The sequence below is a fragment of the Fukomys damarensis genome, unplaced genomic scaffold (genome assembly GCF_012274545.1).
Source record: "Fukomys damarensis isolate Sample0158 unplaced genomic scaffold, DMR_v1.0_HiC HiC_scaffold_35, whole genome shotgun sequence".
Lineage (NCBI taxonomy): Eukaryota > Metazoa > Chordata > Mammalia > Rodentia > Bathyergidae > Fukomys > Fukomys damarensis.
The window spans coordinates 8,362,223-8,386,035 of record NW_022900947.1 but is presented as its reverse complement, the minus strand read 5'-3'; the positions used below and the strand labels follow the sequence as shown (position 1 = coordinate 8,386,035).

Genomic DNA, 23,813 nt, shown 5'->3' with positions numbered 1-23,813 from the left:
AAAAAAAAAAAAAAAAAAAAAAAAAACTTTCCTACATCCACAACTTGATTGTCTTGGGGAAAAGACATTAGCTTTGTAAATAAATAATGGGGTTACTAGAATCCTCTAAAACAAGCAGTGCTGGGCCAGGGATTTAGCTCAGTGGTTCTGTTACCTGCCTTGCAAACACAAGGACCTGAGTTCAATCCCCAGTACAAAAAAAAAATTTAAAACAAGCAGTGCCCTTTCTGTTCTTAAAAGTATCATTATGGCATAAATCGTTTAACATATAGATGGATTCCAATGATTGCCACTCATTTCTTTTGATTTTTAAATTTCTCATCTTTAGCCCTTAGTAACAATTTCACATTTTTGTAAGTATTTTAATATGACCCCAAGTGCTTTAGCTTCTTTGCTTTCTGATGTAATAAGAGGTTCCAGAATCATCTTATGCATTTCCTGTCCTACACCTCTAGTCTTCCACCTCTCCAAGAAGTCCCAGTTCCTTAATAATAAATGACATTTTGAGACCACAATTTAGACATGAGTGGTTCTCACTCCTAATAGGTTAATCGTTCTTCCTGGGTTCTTTCAGTAGACAGGACTAGCTTTTCTCTTTTATGAGAAAATATATCAGAAGTTCATTTTGCTTGCTTCTTTTCTCCCTCATCAGGGAAAATTCAACTCCTAATGGCACTGGAATTATTTCAGTACATATTTGTGTGCCTATATCTATTTCCACATAACAAAGAGTCATGGGCAGGGACTTCATATTCGTGACAGAGGAGGTAGGACACCAGTAGGGGGAGGCATACTGTAAAAGAAGCTGCTGGGAGAAACAAGGGAAAGATGGGAGACAGAAAGAAAATTAAGGAGGGAGGGAGCCTTAAATGGGATATTCTGAGTGTAAAATTGGGCTGTTTCATGCATAAAGTAAATATACACTGGAAAAAACTTCTTGAGAATAAAAACTCCAATATTACATTCCTTAACCATCTCCCACAATGATAACATTGTTCTTAGTACTTGCTATATAAATTAAATCTCATAACAACTATATAAATTCATTAAATCTCATAACATTATCTTATGAAATAAAAAATCAAAGTACAAATAGGTTAATTTCAAAGGTTAAATCACTTTCAAAGGTGAAATCACTAGTACATAGCAAAGCCAAGAGAGACGATCTCATTTGTCTTTCAAGGTATAAAAGACTAATGTATACACATGCAAATATTCACACACATGCACATATGCCCACATACATGATTTGGAAAAGAGGAGCACTGGCAGACCCAAGTTAAAATATCTCATTGTAAAATGAGATGATGTTGGAAAGCCATGACATTTCTACACAGATCAGTCCTTAGTTACACGAGTGGGAAAGCATACAGGCATTAGAATTAAAACTAGATGGATACATGATAGATAGATTCACTTATTCATTCATTCATTCTTCATTCCACAAAAGGATGCTGAGACAAAGTCATTAACATCCCAAAGTCACTCGCCAAGAAAGTCTATAGATTTAGAATTACATAGTCCAAAGACTAAGATGCCTTTAACTTTGAGGAAGTGGCACAACAGAGGTGATGTGTTACTGATCTTGAAATGAAGCCAGGCTGTCTTCTCTCAAGGGACCACACAACTGTTTTCTATGAAGTTTCCCTTCTGAACATGGATTCAATCCAACTGTGCCATTACAATAATCTAAAAACATCCATTTGGGCCAAGTGGCTTCAGCCTAGTACACGAGAGGAGAAATCCCTAATGCAAGCCTGAACAGGTGCAGGAAGTCATCCACCTCCTGCTTTCCTCCAAAGGACTAATCATCACAGCTTCACTATGGGGTACAAAGCAGGATGCCTACTGCTGGGGATCCCTCCTGCTGAGAGTTATTAACCCAAAATGGAATCTGTAGGGAGACAGAAAATATGCTTAGCACACCAAGCTTCCTACCTGCTCCTCATATATTTAGAATTGGGAAGGCAAACATAAAACCATCAACAGCTGATGTGCTGCCTGGCAGGGACACTCTGACCACAGCCATGCCTGTCCCCAAACACAACTGTCACAAACAACTCCCTATGTAGCTCCATTTCCTTTATTTATCAGGCTAACAGGCAGAAGAGAACAAATCAATGTTTCAGGGGCCATAGGACCTGGGTGTCACCTCCAGCAGGACAGGATTGATCAATGGTAGACTGACAATTGCAGATGACGTCTCATCATGCTTTTAAATCTATGAAATAAGCAACTGCTCAAGCTGGTATCACTACAGCACTGCCACCCTCAGTATCTGCCCTCAGCTGCCTGCTCTGTTCACACCTCTGTCTCTCAGTATCCCAGACTGATCAGTTGAGTCAGAAGGTGAGGGAACCCCAGCACAAGCCACAGCCCACCAAGCAGAGTGGGGTAGGGTTAAACAGACCTACCCTCCATGCCGCCTTAATCTTCTATTCCCTGGTCTGACTGGCTGTTTTGTGAACCTTCATCTCTTATTGAGGGAACTGTATCCTCTTACGTAGCCTTTCCTGGATGACCCTGAAACAGACAACAGGAAAAAGGCACAAAGCTCAATGAGAGACAAGAGGACAAACGGACACTGTGATGTCCTCATGGGATCAACTCGGAATCCAGCACACGCAGTCATTGTTTGTTTTACAAACACTTACTGAGAAGCTCAATTCAAAAACAGAGAACTTTTTAAAGGAAAACTAGTTCTCTATTAAAACACTTGAGAAGGTGTGTAAATGTTTTACTAAAATGAAGCTGTGAATTCAAACCATTTCAGACTGATATGCATCATGGTTTGATCCAACATATTTCAAGCATCTTTTATATGTGTGGTATTGCACATCATGTCCTACTGGCACCCAAAGATAATTAAGTGTTGGATCTCTTAAGATAAATAAAAGTGGATTCATATCTTAAGACATGGAAAACAAGCAAAGAAATACAAAATTACACTGACTTCAAAGCTGGTACATGAAATATAGAGGAAGTGAAGAAAACTATAATTTGAGTTTCTTCCATATTGCTGGTGCTTCACACATATGATTAGTACTGTATCTTTTATCAGTATTTTTTGATCATCTAATCTGAAGTCTAGGCCTGGGAAACAGCTTGAGGAGTCTAGAAACATGTAGTTAAAACTTAATGGGAACTTTGCAAGCACAAGGTACCAAGTTCAATCCCAAGTAACAAACAAACAAACAAACAAACAAACAAACAAACAAACAAACAAACAAACAAACAAACAAACAAACAAACAAACAAACAAACAAACAAACAAACAAAAAACTTAACAGGAAGTAGCAACAGGAGAAATATAGAAGCAGAGAGTTCATCTAATGTCAACTTGTGGGATAAACATGGCTCCCAGGAAGAAGTGACTTCTAAGCTGAGCCCTGAAGAATTAGCCAAGTAACTCAGAGGAGGAAACTGCCTTCTTTTCTCCTTTCTGTCAGAAGCATATCTGAGCCTTCATGTTGGAAGGAAAGACAAATGCTTTCTGAATAACAAAGGGGTTGTATGATTAAGTCAGTGAGAAAACATGCTGTTTTCTAACTAGGTTTGATGAACTATTTCAACTTGCATTGAATTTCCAATGATTGCATCTGATTACCAAACAAATAATGTTAATAAAAATATTAACTCACTCTTTGAAACTCAGCAAATTACAATGAGAGAATCTTCACACTGCAAAAATGGTTTTCTTCTTTTGTTTACTATTATTTGTTTGTTTTCTTACCTTAGTAATAGTCAGAAAAAGAAAATTTCATGTAAAATGAAACTTGCAAATGATCCAAAGTCACTGAAAGGACAGCAAAGGTCCAGAGAGTCAAAGGCAGAGAAAGATGTGCTCCTGGTCACCAATCCTCTCTATCAGGACAAGATAATGGAAATGTGTTTAGCATAATCATTGTAGCCGGAGGATCTGTGGACCCCACCAAGCTCTCTGATCCAGATACATCATTTCTTTCTTTAATCTCATAGGGAAGATGGGCACACATTACTCCATGTCCTCCTTGCAAGACTGCTATAGATATGAAATAAAATGACACATACAAATTCCTGCCTCAGCAAGTAATGAGTACATAATGGCGTTCGACAATGGACTCTACCTCCATAGTTCCTTCTCGTACTCACTGCCCTCCCCTTACAGGACTGTGTGCATATCTGTACTATAAAACATGTACATTCCATTTTCTGATCACAGTGTACGCCTCTCACTAGATAGGAGCCACTTGAGACATTAGCCATGACTTATACATTTATCTCTAATAACTGAAAGAGTGAACAATAGTTGCTTAACCATTTTTCGTATTGAGCTTAAAAGCTCACGACTCAGTTAAGGCATTTAAAAAATTAAATTACAGGAATTTTCTTTAAATTATCACAGGCCAGTGTGTGCCTCAGTGCCAAACTCTGTTCTGCAATAGAACTTGAAAACGTGTTAAAGGTCAGAGGAGAAGGAAAAGATCTGGTGGAACCATCAGGGAGACTTTTAGGAGGGAGGCAGATGCTGAAAGGAGGCTGGAAGACTGGGCAGCCCAAAATGGAATGGAGGAAGCCATCTGAGAAAGGACGAAATTGAGCAAAAGTGTGGAGGCAGAAACAAAGGAGGAAGAAAAAAGGGAGTGAAGGAAAAGGATCAAAACATGATTAACTATAACAGATGTAACTATTATGTATTACAAATATTCACTAATTAAAACAAAAAAAGAAAGAAATCAGCGTGCTACATCCAAGGAACAAAGAAAGCACTAATATATGCAGAGCCAAGCAAGTGTACCTGATTTGATGTTATGAAAACAGGAACCCAGTGGGGCTGTATGAGGAGAGTGACTTGGTAATACTCATGCTTAATGAAGACCCTGGAAAACAGTTCTAAAACCTCCCAACACCAAAAGGAGGGACATTCATTGAAAAGCCTGGAGCTGTTGGGGAAGGAAGTTCACAGGAAGGGCGTGGAGTTTTGTAGCTCTCTGCAGAAGAGCTGCTCAGTACTAGGCGGCCAGTTCCCATGATGCTGGAGCTGTGTTCACAGCTGGGGCTGAGCTGAGGTTCAGAGAGCTCCGGCTCGCAGCCCAATCTCCGGATGATCCAGGTACCCAAGAGGGTCTAAGGAGAGGCACTGTCGCATGACTCAACCGCATTCTCAGAAGGGAGCTGTCACAGAGCCAACCTCAAGTCTTTCAAGAAAAAACGATAAAGGCCGTGGGAAAGGGAAATGTGTTAGTCAGCTTCCCACCCTGGTGACAAACATCTGAAATAAACAGTTTTAAAAAGGGAAGATTTGTTTCGGCTCACAGAATCATCAGTTGTACTCCATGGTCCTGTGGCCATCAGTTTGCTTACGTGGGGAAGCAGAACCTCCTGGTGGGGAAATGTGGCAAAGGAGATCTAGAAGGAAAGAAAGAGATCAAGGGGCCAAGGTCCTGGTATCCCTTCAAGGTCGCATCCCCAGTGACCCAACTGCTTCCCGTCAGGCCCACTTCTGATAGGGTCCCTTACCCCCAGTAACACCGCAGGCTGGAGGGCAGCCTTTAGCACATGGGACTCTGGGGGACATTTCAGATTCAAACTATGTCAGCACATTTTGTTGGAAATGGATAGTTTCTTTCAAGGGTCATAAATGCAACAAAGACGGAACAATTAATTAAACTGTGGCCCAGATGTGATATAACGTCACATACCCCTCAGTCCTCATCCCGTGGAACAGACCTCACTCCCACTTTACAGATGAAGACAGTGAGGCTGGAGGCAGTAGGCGGCTCTCCCAAGAGCACAAGGCCTGTAAATGGTGTCCCTGACATATAACGCTGGTGGCACACTTCCCAAATCCACCGTGTACTCTTGAATTCAAGCTGCTGCCTCCAGATGAGGTGAGATGTTCTGAATACAAAATATAGCTCAACAGAGGAAAATGGACAGAAAACACCACCACATCCCGTAAAAGCAAGAGATGGTTTAATGAATGGCCAGTGCAGACATAAGTAAGCTGTGTCTTGTCTCTTTCGGGTCAGAAGAGCAAGATGTGCCTTCTAATGTCCTCCCTGCCTGCAGGGTTAGGTGGGAGACATGGGAAGACTGTGAGTGGGGAGCTCCTTTCAGAGCATGTGCAAGTATCATAATTGCTCAGGTCCCCTGTAAATTGCCTGGCACAGAGTTCCATTTATTGCCATCTCCAAATGACGGAAAAGCTTTCTTTCTTTTGTGACAGTCTGAAAATTGAACAAATTGAGGCGGCCACATTCTCTGCTCACCACTGCAACCCACAACTGGATTTTCTTATAAGCACAAAGAAATGAAAGGGCGTGTTTCCTCTCCTACAGGAAAAGTACATTGTGAGCTGTTATGAAATTATGTTGTTACTATTTTAAGCCTAACTGTAAACCCACACATCTGCTGAGTTAGCTCAGAGTTTGTATGTACATGGTGGGTCTAATCAACAATATCTCATTATCTAAATGTCACTGGAAAGGGACAAAAAGGCCAGACTCAGCCAGGCCACCAAGCAGCAGACAGAGCCCAAGTGAGGGACATAACCTTACTCATACCTGTCTTGCCTATTTATCAAGAAGGTTGACACATGGACAAGAGCCCTGCAACTGAAAAAGAATCATGTCTTTTATCTTTTAAGCCATTATCATCAGTGTGGCTAAAAAACAAGAAGAGCACAGATTTTTCTCCAGTTTGTAAATGCATGCCATCATCAGACTATGGTCCATTCAGGCCTGTAGCCCTTAGGACCTCGGAGGCCAGTTCAAGAAGATCTGATGGCAGACAGGCAGGACCTGGCGGTCCTAGAATTGTCACAGAGCCTTTACTTATATAATAGCACTGCCATCACCATCACGCAGCTGCTCAGTCTAAATGCCCTCCCTTTCTCTCAGCCTCCAATTAAATGCACATGAACAGCAAGCTCTGAAATGCTGATCCGAAAGTGCATTTCAAACCCTTCTACCTTCTATCCATCTCCACGGAGCCTTCCGGGACTCAGTGACTGCAAGAGTCGGAGGCCTGGGTGTCCCCCCATCCACGCTGCCTCCTTCCAACCTGCATTTCATCTAACAGCTAAGGAAGCAAAGTACAGTATAAATCAGTGTGCTACTCCCCTACTGAAAGCCCTAGGAGGCTTTCAACTGCCTATAAAACCCTAACTTCCCCAGAGTTTTGCAAGGATTAGCCACTTACACTCTCCAATCAACAGACATAAAAGTTTTGCTGTCAGAAGGAGCTTGACATTTTCCATGCAACATCAGGCAAGTTACATGTCAAATTAGGATGATAGCATGTATTTACTGTTGATTTCATAAAAATTTTTTAATTAATCTTTTGCTCCCTCAAATAATGCATTTCCTAGAAACTTTATACATACCAAAATTAGTACCATAGATCACATGGGAGAATATGGGTCATTCAGTAAATGCTACAGAGACGGTTCTCTAATTTGAGAAAAAAATGATCTCTGTAGCACACCATAGACAGAAATTATTTCTAAGCAGTTTACATATATAAATATGGAAGGCCAAACTTTAAAACTATTGAAATTAAAAGAACATCTTTATGACTTGAAGTAGAGGATATTTTAAATAAGATACAAGTATATACTATAAAATGTAAATATGAGTCATAGGAGGTATATAATATACAGGAATTTTATATAAATGTATATTTTTTATAAAAGTATATATATATATACTTTACATATCTGTGTGTGATTTCACACATGGGAATCTATGAGAAAAAATACATAAGAGAACATATTTTCAAAACAAAATCAGCAAAAGATTAGTATTCAGAATATGTGAAAATTTCTACAAATCAATAAGAAAAATGCAAATAAATCACATAAAAAACTGACCATACACTATAAACAGGCATTGTACACAAAACAGAAATTGTCCATAAACATATGGAAAGATACTTAACCTTATTAGTCTCACCGACTAGTTTGTCAAAAATTGAAAAGAAAATACTAAGTTGGTAGTATAGAGAAAATACCAGTTGATAATCGGTACAACTGTTCAGGAATACAATTTGAATTAAATTGAGCATGTAAATAACCCCAGACCTTTAGATAAGCTATGACTTTTACTTAAGAATGCACATCCTTTATTTGTCTGTCTAGAAAACTTTTATCTATGCTTTAAGACTCTACCTAGAAAAAAATGGAAACAAAGTCTTTGTAGATAGGGAGGGGTGGAAGGGATGAAGGGAGGGCAGGGGAATGGGGAAAAAATAAGAACCAAGATGGATTATGTAAAGGTGCAGATTCCCAATGATGAATGTCATTATATTGTATACCTTAAATGTAACAAAAAAATTAATTCTAAAAAGACTCTACCTAGATGGCATCTACCTACTAAAACCTCCCCACTCTTAGATATCAAATCATTTATTCCTGTGTTTCCTGTACAAGGTTGTATCATCTCCATGCTACATTGTGTTCTATGTTTATGTCTTTTCAACTACCTAGAAATCATACACTGTTTTATCTCAGCAGCCAGGACTCACAGATGGCAACAATGACCAGAAATGAGCTGGACCCTGTGGCTCCCTATCCCTTTCTGTAACCACTTGCCCCCCTCGCCCATACTTCTGCGGCAGCAGCAGGTGTGGTCTGCATCTCTTTCTGGGAACCGCTGGCCTCAGGCAGCATTTCTAGCTTCTCTCTCAGCTTCACACATTTCAGCACTCAGAGTTCAAATGCATTTTCATAGAGCACAACCCCAAAGCCAAATCAAATAGTCAAGGAAAGCTGTCTGCCTTTTGAAAGGAATATCAATCAAAAATACCTCACTCTTGAGTGCCTTCAAACTCCACAGCTCATTTTTATTTTAAAAGGATATTGAGTTTCTAATTCTCCAGACCCACGTGGAGACATTTTACCATCCAGGACTTGGATGAAGGTGACTGCCTGTGACAGATTAACATGTATATTTGGTGTCTGGCAGCTTCCTGACCCATGCCTTCTGTCCCTTGGTCCCCAGGGGCCTTGGGTTGAGTGGCAGACGCAGACAAAGCAGTAGTACTAGGTTGTGCTGCAGATGGTGTCATTTGGCTGCGTTTACAGCCAGCCCAGCTGCAGCCAGTCAGCAGCTATGACACATAACAACAGTTGCTTTTCCAAGTCAATATATGAGTCTTTGTGGCACTACAGAAAAACAGAAGTAGATTTCCAACTCAACTGCTCTGTAGTTCTATAACTTTCATCCAAAAACAACCTCCCTGAACCACTGTCAGTGCCTGGAAGGCAACAACTGCCCTGCCATATCCTGCAGGATGGGGAGAGCTTTTCAAGACCAAATGCTATGATGAATTTAAACTCTAAGGTTCTACACAACAATCAATGTTAGCCAATAATGTAATTCTTTCTACATGCCAGACAAAATTCTAAGTGCTTTGCATTTGTTGATTCATTTACTCCTACTAGCAGCCCTGTTATTTCTTACTTTGAGTCCCATTTTAAATATGAAAAAATCAAAGGCAACAAAGAATTCATGGAACTTGCTACGATGTCAGAGCCAGTAATGCCAGATACAGGATGTGAGCCCAGACTCTCAACCACCATGCCACATGAAATGTCAAAGGAGTTGCTTTTCTGTGTGGCTTTAGACTTGCCTCTAATAATATCTATAATACCTAGAAATCAGTTCCCTGCCTATTGTTATTATTTAGTTTTTATATCTCTGTCTTTCTCATAAGCCTGTGAGCTACTACTCCAGAGTAGCAAACATAGTGAGTTAATCTCTAATAACCACAGCCTTGCACACTGGGTCTGATATGTCACTCTCTAGGATAATCTGTTGGCTGGATAAATAGAAGGAAAGGAAGGAGTAGGTTGGTGGGTGAACAAAATGGATAAGAGATGGGAAGATTAGTGAGGAAGTGGGTGGCTGGATAGATGGACTGATGGACAGGTAGATGGATGAGTGGATGGTTGTGTGAGTAAGTGACAATCTACAGATGGTTGGATGGGCTACTGGGTAATTAGATGACTCACAGATTGTCAGTTTTATAGAGAAGTGCCTGATCATCTCAAAACTATAATTGTATGTTTTCTCTATCCTCTTTGCCAATAGCTTTTTGTTTATTTTCTATCTTAAGTCATAGAGAACCAGTTTGCTATTCTTACAATTTAGAGGGAAAACTATGATATGAAAAAGACACAGAAATGGGGCTGCTAATGCAAAGAAGAAAGAACTGCTGCTCTGTCTCAAAGCAGGATGGATTCTAGACTCTTGCCTCATAATTTAGCCATCCCTGTCATTGCCAACTCTGTGAAAGTTTGAGCATCAAAATAAAGTCTTGAAATTCTTGATGTCCAGGACACCTGCTGCCATATAAAATTTTGGCAAGCAATAAATGTCAGGTCAAACTAATGAGTTAGCCAAATCTGTGTGCCCTCTTTTTCTGCCATTCCCACTGTGTATCTCCTAAGCATGCTCTTCCTCCATTTCTAGGAAGACTGTGCTGGAAGTCCTTCCTCCCACAGTTCAAGTGCAAGGAGTGCTTGAACTTCCCTTTGCCTTTTGTACGTGAAGATCTTCTTCTATAATAGTAGAGAAATTCTTCACTGAAGATAGCAGCAATTCTTCTTTTGGAAAGAGCCTCACAGAGTTGCTCCCAAAGCCCTGATCTACCAAAATAAAAGTATGATCCTGAAGATAAACTGTCAAACCTCTTGTGAGAGGATCAGCTTCCTCTCCCCTTCCCCTCTTGTCTTCTGCTGATGTCCCCGGCCGCTTATGTTTACCAGGCCGGTTTCTTCTCCCTGAAAACACCAGGAGAAAAAAAAAGTGCAGGTTTCTGGAGCAGAAAGGGAGAGGGGGAAGGAAAGAGTGAGAAGTCAAATGCTGTAAATAAACAATATTAATACTTACTGAGTGTATCCTAAGGTTCAAATCCTACCAAAACTAATGTAGGAACTTTCGTCCCATTGTGAAGTAAGCAGGGAAGATATCAGGATTAAATGAATTAATTAATCCAATGATTAATGAGCAAGAGCCCATGTTAGCATTAGTGACATTGAAAGAAGAAAAGATACCCAAGTTAGCAAGGTCACTGTGTCTCAGCCTGTGATGCCCTGGGCCACCTGAGGACTAAGCAGAAAGATTTCACCTGACACCAAGTAGATGCTAGCACTGTGATGTTAGACTTCCGGAACCATGAGCTAAGTAAACTTTTTTTCTTTATAAGCTAACCTGTCTGTGGTATTCACTTACAGCAAGAAGAAGCAGACCAATACAGTACTGAGTGCCAGTCATTAAACCATTGTCTCCCAACTCCATAGTTACCCTTTGATGATCACTTTGATGCTGAGGCTGAGATTGAGGGGAACACATTTTCACTTTGCCTCTGACTACCATTTAAGATTTGCCCACAGGTCGAGCCAATGGAGACTGAAAAGAAGAAGGAAGGGGAAGGGATGGGCTCCTTCTTGTTTTGTTTTCTGTTCAACAACAGCAAAAGCTCTTCCCTTGGGTGGCTACAGTTGGCCCAGTCTCCAGTTCCTTTCCCCCAGCCCCTTCACCACCTTCTCAAATTAGCCTCAGATGCTCTCTCACAAACATGAATGTTCCCTTCCCAGAGGCCTGGGCCCAACCCCTTCTGCCAGCTTCTAGGGCCTGATAATCTCAATATCCTTTATTTTTCCAGTTACTCTCTGTTACTTCAATGTTTCCTTTGGCATGTCCTTTTCTCCAATCTCTATTTAACTGATTTTCTATAGTAAATTCCTTCATTAAAAACAGAGGTTCTGTGTTCTGAATGCACACTGGGTGATTCAACTAGGTTGCAAAGGCTTAGTAAAGGAACCCTATGGAGACACTGTCCTCATTTTACAGATGAGTAGACTGAGACATGGAGATTTATGCTTGAATTATAGTGTCAGACATTTCTTACCCCGGTGCAGTTGTATTAGTCACTCTCTGTCACCAAGACACAATACCACAATTTAAAGGAACTGAGGTTTATATGGCTCACACTTTCCGGTGGGTTCAGTCCATGGTTAGCTGGCCCAAGAAACAGCATGGTGGAAGGACCTGCTGGAGGACAGCTGCTCACTGTATGCCAGCCAGGAAGCAGAGAACAAAAGGAGGAGTTGGGGACAAAACTACAGCCTTTCAGATCATGCTCACAGCGAACCAACTCCAACCAGGCCTCACCTCCTAATAGCAAATTTAGCTACTGAACGAATCCATGGATGAAGCCACTCATGAGCACAGCAGCCCCATGATCCAATCTCCTTCCAAACGCACAGATTTTCTGGAGGACATTTGAGATCTAAACCCTAACAGCATCCCTGTCTACAAACGTCTATTTCCATGAGACTCTTGGTTCCTGGAGTGAAGTCCCATCTCCAGTGTCAGAGTCCTTCCTGAAACCAAAACTACATGCAAATTTCCCTGAACAGAGAAGCACAGCATCCCCTCCTGTCCCTAACTGGGTAATCACTCCAAGATTTACTACCGACAGACGGCTGCAGGGTAGGAGTGAGACAGTGTATGCCTCGACCACTCAAGACCAACACAGCAATTACAGGTTATCTCCCACCTACACAGCAAAAAGGAATCAAATTCCAATCCAGAAATGATTATGTCTTTCCCAAGAGTTTTTGATGAAAAAGCAAAGAATGCCCATTGAGTTGGCTGGAAGCCACACAGACCATAACATTTTCTTTTTTCTCATAATAGACAGCACCTCTTCTCTGCCCTGCTGCCAGCCTCCCTTCTCCTTTTTGCATCTCTCCATCTCACATTCTTCTTCAGTAATTTTTATCTCCCCTTTTTATCATTTTGTTTCCACATGTCTGTCATATAAATAAAGTAAATTCTTGCAAGACAGCTAAATCCTTTCGGGAGAGATTTGGTCAAGTTTTTGTATTTTACTCCGAAAAATATCCCCAGTACTGAAGTTTCTCATCAGAAAGTTACCTCTTAACCCAAACCTTCTAAAAACCTAATAGTTCCTCCTCCCTTTTTGGCACTAGAAAGATATGTGCAGAGTGGGTAACGACAAAGTTACTGTCATTCACAGATAGGTACCTAGGAGGTTTGTTGCTTTTCCTTTATGCAGAAACCATGGGCAGCCATATTATTATCCTTACCCTCAACTAAATTCTATGTATTTCAAACACAACAAAATAATGTGTCTCATATGTCTCTCTGCATCTGCTTATCATAATACTGCTTTTTTATTTTGACCATAGTTTCTTTTTTGGCATATCTGTTTTATTTACTTAAATGTATCATCTTAAATGATACATAAAAACAAAAATCATATACATAGGTATGAACCATGTGATATTTTGGTACATGTATACATTGTGTAATGCTTGAATCTGGCTAAACATATCTATGTTCCTCAATTGTCATTTGCTTATGGTAAAAACATTCAAAATCCATTTTTTCTAGTTTTTTGTAAAATATAATACCTTATTGCTTTATATAGTTACCTGAATGTCCAATTGCACATCAAAACTTCTTGCTACTATCTGATCGACCTTCACTTTTCCCTCCCTCTCTCGTCTTGCCTGCCTCTGGTAACTGCCATTCTACCCTCACTTTCCATGAAATCTACTTGTTTTAGGCTCCACACATGCGTGGGATCCCGCAGTATTTCTCTGTGTGCCTGGCTTTTCACTCAACATTCCAATCCCCATTCCATTGATGTCACTGCACTGATGTCCTCACTTGTGACCGATGATATTCCATTGTGTATATGCACCACACTTCCCTTGTCTACCCATTAGACGATGGTCATACACACACTGTTACCACTTCTTGGCTAATGTGAGTAGAGCCACAGTGGACACTACAGTGCAAGGGTCGCCAGGTGTGATGGTGCACACGTACAACCCCAGCAACTGGGAGGCTGAGGCAGGAGGATCACCATGAGTTCAAGGCCAGCCCAAACTACAGAGAGAGAGACACTTTCTCATACTTTCAAAAAAAAAAAAAAAAAAAAAGAAAAAAAACAGAGTACAAATGTCTTTTCAACATATTGACTTAATTTCATTTGCATATATACACAGTGCTGGGAGTTTGTATCATAGTTCTATTTTTAACATTTCTGAGGGGTTTCCATTCTGTTTCCCCAATGGCTGCACTAATTTACATTCCCACTAAGTTTACAAGGGTTTCCTTTCCTCCACATCCTCACCAACACTTGTTATCGTTATAGCTTTTAAATAGTATTCACCTGGCCAGTCTCCCGCGCATCTGAAAGCAGACAGACCCGCTGGCTAATTAAAACTTTCTGCTCTGTCTCCAGGGCTTCAGGTGTAGTTCCATCCTCCCGGACTAGCAAATACAAAGTGTATAAATCAAACGGAAGTCTGCCACTTCATTTGGGGGCTCGTCCAGGATGATCGACTGTACTGATTGTTTGATCATCTGTCATAACCCCCACGGAGGGGGCCAGCGACCCTCCCCAAAAGCTGTGGAGAGAAGGTGTGGCCTCAGAGATTTATCAGAGTCTCTCTGGGACTCAGGAGGGGCCTCCGTCCACCGCATGGAGGTCACTGAACCCAAAAGGGCCAAGGACACACTGTTCAGGTGATAAATGGCCATCAGAGGAAGGTTTTCTTTTTTAAAAAAATAGCAAGTAAACATAGAAAAAATGTTCAACATCACTGGTCATTCAAGAGATGCACATGAAAACTATGCTCAAACTCCACCCCACCCCAGAAAGAATGGCTGCCACCAAGAAAGAAAAAATATGAGAAAAGGAAAAAATGGAAACAAAGTCTCTGTAAATACAGGAGGGTTGGGTGGGTGAAGGGAGGGCAGGGGTATGGGAAAAAAATGAGAACCAAGATCTGTCATGTAAAGCTACAAGATCCCAATGATGAATGTAACTGTACTGTATACTTTAAAAGCACCAAAAAACTCAATTAAAAAAAAAAGAAAGAAATCAATCAACAATAAATGCTGACAGGGCTGTGACATACATGAGGTTACTCTCCAGTCTGAATTCTTTCAAGTACTTTAAGCATTGATGAGCAAAGAATACTTGTAACTGAAGTGTCTAATTCAAGGAATGACTCCCCCTTACCTACGGAGACCAGGTTCCTCAAGTTTTCCTGCATCTCAGCTCTATAGAGCTTCTTCTAGGAAGTTATCCAGCAAAGCCCACTGCTCCTGGGTGAAGTTCACAGCCACATCCTCAAAGGAAACATTCCTAGAAGTGGACAGCATGCACCACAGACACACACCTTGACTGCCCTTTGGGAAGACTGTGTCCATTTCTACTCCCAATAGGAAAACATCTGTACACCCTGCTGCATTGCTGGTGGGGGATCCTGAGCTTTCAAGAGTGGAAAACATCACTGCTCAGCAGTGCTGTCTGAAACAGCCCCCTGAGTGCCAGAAGAGGATCGATGGTAAGCTGCAGCTCCTCTTGGGGACTTCTGTAATACACTGGTGACTTTTGTGAGTCTGGGAAACAGCTGGCCTCACAAGAGGTCCACACAGGGACCAGAACCCACTGAAGACCCCATGTGAGAGGAATAGGAAGATGCAGGCAGTTTCCAGGCTGGAGAGAGGCATCCCAGGAGCATGTGAGGACCCACAAGGCAAAGTTGGCATTTTTATAAAGACAAGCAACTTAGAACCCAAACCTGAGACCGTCTTTGAGACTAAAGACTTCTTGTGGTCACTGAGGAGAAGAGAGAAGCACTGTGGCTACTGGCAAACCCAAAGGAAAGCTTGGGCACCCTGCAGTGTCTTTGCAGAGGCTGCTTACTTCCCCCAAGCCTGACTTTTCACACCTGCATCTGCCTCACCACATATTCAAAAGACAGAAGGAGTCACTGAGCAACTGAGCATGGAGGGTGAAGAAACAAGCATGACCCAAGAGCCTGTCCACCACTGTTTCCAACAGCCCAAGTCCAAGGGATAGGAGAGCTCTGGTCAGTCAGAAGCAGGAGGGAGATTGGAATTCCCCCAGGATCAGAGTGGCCTCACTGAAGCTGGGGTTGTTGGGGCTACAAAGTCTTGTTAGCTAATGGCTAGGCAGAAGGGGCCATGGGCAGTTTGACAAAGTCTTTGTGCTCCTAGGCAGGACCCAAGACCACCAAGAGCCAGCAGTCTCAAGAGCAACACCCAGCTGATGGCACCTCACTGGTCACCTGGTGGACAGATGTCTCCGGGACCAAAAGGGAGCTGCTCCCAATACCCTGACCACATTCCAGCGGAGTGCTGAGGCAACTGCACTTCAAGCATAGTTGAGTTAGAGGAAAACTAAGAGTTACCTTTCTCCCCACAGCTGAGCTGTGAATTGAGTCTCACGCTGGCACCATCCACTTTGACTCACAGGTGCTAGACAGTGGTCCTCTCTAATAGTGGCTTCCTGCCTCTGCACACTTACCCTCACTGTCTGCCAACCTTCCCCTTTAGGTCCCCATAGCCCTCGTCTGCCTTTGATCCTGGGACTTCTACCCAGATCCCCAGCCAGCCATGTCTGCCCCCCCCCGGTTCCTTCGCGCCCAGGTGGCTGTGCCTAAGAGTTATGAGGCACCTCCTTCAGGACTTATTTCTTGGAATCGTTGTCATGCATTCTCTGGTAGATGTGGTCCCCTTAGTTAATGACTCAACTGAGCCCTACTAAACTGAGTAGGACCTGAGAGGCTGACATGCAACTCCTCTTTGAACAAAACTGGCACCTGCTCTCTGCAAAAGCAGTGAAGTTGAACCTCTGCCTGCCTTTCTAGGCAAGAAGTCAATTAGTGAACCAAGGAGGCAAAAGAAGTAGAGGCCCCCAGACAGCCAGTAAGTTTATTGTTTCAAAATCATATCCCTGATTAAAATGGAATAATGGGATAATTTTTTCTGAAATGCCAAATGCAATTACCAGAGACTTTAAAAACTGGTATCAAACTTCTCCCATATGAAAATAAAAATAAATGATTCTAGTCTGGTGGTATTGGGTTGCTCATGGAGTCAGAACTTTCCCACTTTGATCCTTTAGCTGCTGCTCTGTGATCGATGCTGTCCTCCCTGACTTGCCACTCTTCTTGGATAAAGCTTCCTCTTACATCTTCAAGGCATCATTCCGGGGCTGCCAACTTCTCAGAGCTCTCATGAGCTAGCCCACTACTGTGGCCCGGAAATCTGCCCCCTCCCCTTGCCTGTGACACTCTGGGCTTCTTACTGTTTTCACTATAGTTGATTTTATAATCTGGTAGCTAAATAACTGTGTATGTGTCGTTTTTTCCTTCACGGACTGTAAGCTCCTTTTAGGACAAGAGATCGTCAAGTTCACTTTTCTGCCCCCAGAACACCTAGTGAAGAGTTTTACATTCAGAACCTTACTTAGCTAACTGAATGGAAAAAACCATCATCAACATCCATCTCTCTGAGTCAAAACCACAGGAGCAGACACAATGGTGGCCCTAACTAAAAGGTATAAACATAGCCAGCCCTGAGGATTCCAGGTCCCAATGATTTTTTTGGAGGCTGCTAAGGTTTGACCGTGTATCACTTCCAAAGTTCACAGTGAAAATGAATCCTTGCTGTGGTGGTGTGAAGGGGCAGGGTCTTTGGAGAAGATACTAAGTCACAAGGATCTACCTTCCCGCATGGATCACAGCTTCACAGAGGGCTGCAGAGAACTGGCTGAGGCCCTTCTCTGCCCTTCTGCCCTGTGAGGACATGACAATCACTCCTACCATGTATGCACATCTAGACAGCACCTACTCAGGTCTTCATCAGACACTGAACCTGCCAGCACCTTGACCTTGGACTTCCCAGCCTCCAAAACTGCTGCTGCAGATACTGAGACATTCACAGTGACTTGTCCCTGAGTAAAGGCGGTGGTGGCAAATAGGAGACTGGGCTTCAGGCACATGAGGATAAATTTCACTTCCTTCAGCAGTTAAAAAAAAAAAAGAGCCACAGTGCCCAAGATGAACAGGTTGTTCCTCCTGTACCAGGGAGCTTCTGCCTGTGTCATTCCACGGTGGAAGGTGGAAATGGTGAACATGGTCATTATGTCTGTCCTCCCAGTGTGGAAGAGAAGAGTGAACCCCTCCCACTGCCCTTTTATGACTGGGACTAATCTACAAAATAGGCTATTTTATGGCTTATGTTTAGATGTCCTCCTAAAGACTCATGCAGTCATAGGTGGGGCTTTTTCAAAGGTGGCTGGATCTAGAGCGACACTACGATTGATTCATGGTGCAATGCTAGGAGTAAGGGTGTGAGTGCTATATGCCCTAAGGTGGGTAGTCTGGATAAAACATAAAGAACAGAAAGAGGCTAGTTACTTGCTTTGCTACCTTTTGCCTGCCATGAACTGTTTCTCCCTTGTGATGCCTGTCTGCTATGCCACCCTGACTTGGAGCCAGCCAATGATGGACTGAAATCTCCATAAACTGTGAGCTAAATGAACTTTTCTTCCTTTAAAAGAAAAATAGTATTCATTCTTTCTAGAATGAGGTAATAACTCATTGTGATTTTGATTTGCATTTCCCATTATTTCTAATTATGCTGAAATTCTCAGAATTTGTCATTCCAGCTAGCATGATTTTTATCTAATCAAAATCTGAAAAAAAATTTAAATGGAGCAAATAGACATCACTGAGCAGAAAGGTGATGACAGAATTTCAAATTTGGAACCCTGTCACTAATGCCAAGATTTTTCTGGAAAGAATATGGAACCAGGCCAGCCATTCTGCCATACCCACAAGCAACTCCTCTTGTCTGGTGAGGCCACTGCTGGAGGAACTGGTGGGTCACACCAGCCCACAACTGCAATTACTACCTCTTTCTCTACACTGTCATTGCAGATGTTGAAGGGATAAAATGTGTGATGTCAGGGGAGTAATTCCAGCCTGCGTTTGAATCCCCACTCTGCACATAGCTCAGCTTCTCAGCCTCAATTCTCTGATTTTATGAAGTGTACATCATTACTAGAACTAGCAAGGAGTCCTTATTAATAGTGATGGTTCTTAATTGTGGTAGGCACTGCATCCAAAACACGTGCTGAACACACTGAGTCTACACAGCATTTTCTCATGTTGAATCTTAGTTGGCATCTTTTATTGTACATATAAGGAAACTGAGTCTTGGGTAGCCAACTCAGTTTTGTGAGGCTCCAGAAGTAGGAAGAGGTCAACCTAAGTTTAAACCAAATTGTCTAAAACCAAATTTATAGCCTTGCTACACACCACGTTGCCACCCATTAAAGAATATATGGGTCATGGCAGACAGGCCTAATGGTAATAAATGGAAAGCCTTTCTCCAGAGCTCTGTAAATTATACCATATTTCCCCTTCAAGAACAGGACATGCATGGCAGGAAAATGGATACGGAAGAGAATCAGAAGAACAGCACAATGTCACATAGGGAGGAATTCTCAAGCAGTGATGGGAGGTAGAGGCACCTGGTGGGTTTGGGTGGAAAATCTGACTTTTTTGCACCCACCAAGTACACCCTGGTCTACTGCTGTTTACTGCTGAGGTTTGTGAATGACCACATAGGTTTATCTTCTTTCCTAAGGAGTCTGGTGAACTGGGAAGTAGACCAAGGAGTTAGGCAGAACTTAAAATAGTGTTTGATTTATTGCTGGAAAGGATGGATTGTGGAATTCTGAGGCCATGAGGAAAGGCAAAACTAGGCTTCTGAGATGACTTAGCCTTTCTTTTGCTCACATTTCCCCAGATTCTATTGCCAGGGGGAACTAAGAGGTTAGGCTGTATACAAGAATCACTTTTAACACTTTGACGCAGACTTTTTCTTAAAATAGGAAGACATATTTTTGAAATTGATGCTTTTATGAGCCAAGACACCTCCAAAAGAAAGGGGAGATCTTTCCCCTGTGACTATATTAACATGCTATTACAATACATATATAGCTGTACTTATTAAGACAAAATAAAGTGATACTCTCTGGGTGCAATATGATTAAATACTTTCCTAAGAACCTAAGAATGTAATTTTGTTTCTACAGAAAAATACGTTGTGCTTTCCAAACAACCTACACACCAAAGGTTGAGAACTCAATCTATTCATCAGTATAAATATAGTATCATACTCTCACAATACTCATTTTTTTTCTTAAGAGACGGCTAACTACAAAGATCTTGTTATTAATTGAAAACAAAATGAAACCCAATACTAAACTCTAGAGGCTGTCAAAATGACTAGGAAATATATAAATTCCATGGACGTTTTTCCCTTTTGTCATGATCTCTGTACGTAATACCCTCTTCTAATGTTTGTCTTCCTTACAAATGCCTAATTAAATAGGAAATAGGTATTTTTCTAAAGAGAAAAATGTTTGTGGGTGTTATATAAAATCATTCTGTTGAGTTCTGTGAGCTACATGCTTGCAGGATCCAGGGAGAAATTATTAAGTAATTCCTCCCAAAGAGCTACTTTGGTCTACTATATTTTAGAGACTAGTATCCCCACTTTGGCTCACTGCAGAATGGGATTCATCCTTTTCTGCCTAAGCAATAAGACACTTGTCTCTGATTGGGATTTGATTGTGGAGCAATTCTTTGTTCAACAAATATTCCCCAAGAATCTACTGTACTCCAGGGACTATGCTACTTAGACTCCATGTAGACAGTACCAGGTTGCTGATTCTAACATCATCAAATGACCCATCCAACACACTGACTTCTTGGACTTCCTTTCATCCACTAATTGTCTCTTCCATCCTTCTTGAGTCACCCATTCTATTGTCATATCCCAGACTGCTGCATCTAAGGTGACCCCCTTCATGTATCTGTTAGATCCTATCCCTCTACACCAACTTAAAGAAGTCACTTCAGAATTCTCCCCCACCTTCTCCTCTACCAGTTATTTTCTCTCCTAGATCACCAGCATCAGCATACAAATATAATTTCCCCATCAACCCCTTCCAGCTACACTCATTTCTCTTATAGAAAAACTCTTCCTAAAAAACTGCTCTATCATCATTTACCTTCATTTGATTCCCTCTTACCCATGTGCCAGGAAGGCTTTGAACCTTGTGTCTCTACTATCAGCACTACTAATGATCTTCACATCGGCATAATCATTTGATCCTCAGTTCTTACCAGACTCAGCCCACAAGCTTCACTGAAGATGATGAACTTCTTCCCACTTGAAATTCTTCCTGGGCTTCCCTTCATAGTATGGCTTGCTTCTCCTCCTGTCTTCTCTCAGGCACCTCATTGGCACCCCCTCTTCTTCCTGACTTCCAAATGCTATGATGCACAGGACACAGCCCCAGACTGCTGTTCTTATTTACATTGTTAACACTTACTTCCGGGTCATCCAGTTCTGTGGCTTTAAGTATCCTCTGTATGCTGATGATCTCTAAATCATCGCTAATTCAGTCATCACTATCCTAGACTTCTTCCCTGAACTTCAGACTCCCGTGTTGAGCTCCTAATTAAAATGCTCTGGATGTTTCCTAGGCATCTCAAACTTCACATTGCCAAACTCTCTCCTTACCTTTTTCTTTCAATCTGCACTTTTCATTTTTTATCTGAGTAAATTGTAATCTAGCCTTCAGTTTCTCAGGATCAGGTCATTACAGGATTCCTTCACTCCCTTCCCACATCTTAGTCATCTATAAGCCTTTCTCACTTATTTTTTAAAAACATACCTAAAGTTAACCGCTCTTCAGAACATTCCCCCCGCCACCCTCATCCAAGCAGCTATCAGCCACTGCCCACATAATAATTGCAACAGCTTTGAACCTGTCAACCCAGTCTTTCATTCTTATCTCTCTACAGTGTTTCCCACATAACAGCTTGAAAGAACTTTTAAAATCACAGCTCAATTTATTTCTGTTTCATGATCAAAACTTTCCCATAAATTCCCATATTATTCAGAATAAAGTTGCACGTCCTTCCCCAGTCCCTCAGTGTCCCAGCATGGCTCCCTTGCTCTCTGACCGCTTTTCCTTCCAGAACGTTGTACTCTTTCCGCTCTGACAGCTGGCTTTGGGTTCCACTCAAGCACACCTTGACCTCCAACTTTGTCCTGACTACTCACCATGCCCAGGAAGCTCTTCTTCCTAATGTCTTCTATCAGCTTCCCCTTCCATTTCAAATAGCCTTAGTATTGTGGCAAACCCTAAGTATCCTGTCCAGAATAGCTTCATACTGCACTTCTCTCTTCCCTCACTTTAGTTTGCTTTTTAGCACCTATCCCCACCTGACATATATGTAATCCTGGTTCTCCCATCAGAATACAAAAGTTCCATGAGACCAGGCACTTCATGTCTTTTCCTTCTGGTGTTTTCTTTATTTGTTTGGTTGCTTTAGCTTTTGTTTGGGTTTTTGTTGTTGTTGTTTGTTTGGTTTTTGTGTGGTTTTTTTCTGTGCTGTTGTTATTGTTGCTGTTATTGTTGTTACAGGATCTTGCAATTAGCTCAGACTGGTCTTGAACTCACTGTGTAGATTCAGCTGGCCTCGAACTCAGAGGATTCTCCTGCCTTGGCCTCCTGAGTGCTAGAACTACAAGCACGTGCCACCACGCTCAGCCATCCTTTTGTTCAGTACTATATAGCCGTGATCTGAGACAATGTCTCTTGCTGAGTGGGTAGATGAACTTTCAGACTATGGCCCTATTTAAGCTTTTCTGGAAAGGCTTTTCGCACATCAAGGCCAAAATAAAGGTGAGCATTTGACACAATCAGAGTCAGCTTCTCTATCGTGATGTGGAGAAACATCTCCAAGTCCTTCTTCAGAAACTTCACAGAAATGCTGAACTGAGGATCATGAACGACTTAGGCAGTTCATAAGAAGTCTTATAATATCTAAGCCATGCCAAGTTACTAACATCAACAGTGACTGGACACTCAAACTCTCAAAAAGATTAACTGTGCTTATTGATCAGGAGCATGAGGTTGTTTTAGACTCTTCCCTCTCATATTAAGGTCATACCCAGCCACACCTTGTTCTTAGCAAGATGTGTCCCCACTGATGGAGACAGCAAATGTGCCATCTCCATCACCTGACTCCCACATCACTCCATAAATACCCTTTGTACTTAACGGGCAAACTGACTGATGGGGCTATCCTTCAAATATTAGGCACTCTAGCACTGTACTCGTACATTTTCTGGAACAACAGAGACCTGAATATCTCATAGGCATTGAAGTACGCAGACTTATTGCATTATCAATGCCTTGTTTACTCACTATGTGGAGACAAGTTCACAGGCCAACACTTGCCCCACTTCCCTAAACTAAGAAGCACCAGGCGGGTAGCTGTGATTCTTTGTTAACAGGAAATTGGACAGCTTCTATGTTCAATCCTTGGACAAATCCAAATGCTAAATCCGACCCTGTTCTGTTTAGAAGAAATATTTCTCTCTACTCCATATAGCTGTTACATCAACTGGGGCAACTGGTAGGACCACAAGTTCTGAGGTCCACCTCAGTCCTCTTTAGATTGTGTGATCATGGCAGTTACTTCACTGTTTTGAGCTTTTGTTCTTCATTCTGTAGAGTGAGAATAATAACAGTACTTACCTCAGCTGGGTGTGGTGGCACATTCTGTATTTCCAGCACTCTGGGAGCCTGGAGAGGAAGATCACATCTGAGCCCAGCCTGGGCAATTTAGCAAGAACGTGACTCAAATAAATAAATGGCTGGGGCTGGAGCTCAGTATGTAGGCCCTGGGTTCAATCCCCAGAACCCCTTCCAAAAAGATAATAATAGTAGTACTTACCTCAAAAGATTTCCAGAAGCTTTACTTAATATAATATGAAAAATCTTTATACTGTGCCAGGTACATAATAACGACTTACTAATAAAAGATTTTTCTTTTCTTTTTTTCTCCTCAGAATAAGTTGTTTCTACTCATGGCAACAATG

At 41.8% G+C, this 23,813-nt stretch overlaps 1 long non-coding RNA gene across 1 annotated transcript in view; it reads right to left on the bottom strand.

Moving 5' to 3' along the window:
- Positions 1–2,420: 2,420 nt before the first annotated feature.
- Positions 2,421–23,813, bottom strand: part of LOC104874666 — an 80,984-nt gene continuing 59,591 nt past the window's right edge. Inside the window, exon 4 of the long non-coding RNA XR_783828.1 lies at positions 2,421–2,523. This is a non-coding gene — a long non-coding RNA (uncharacterized LOC104874666). The remainder of the gene's footprint in view (positions 2,524–23,813) is intronic.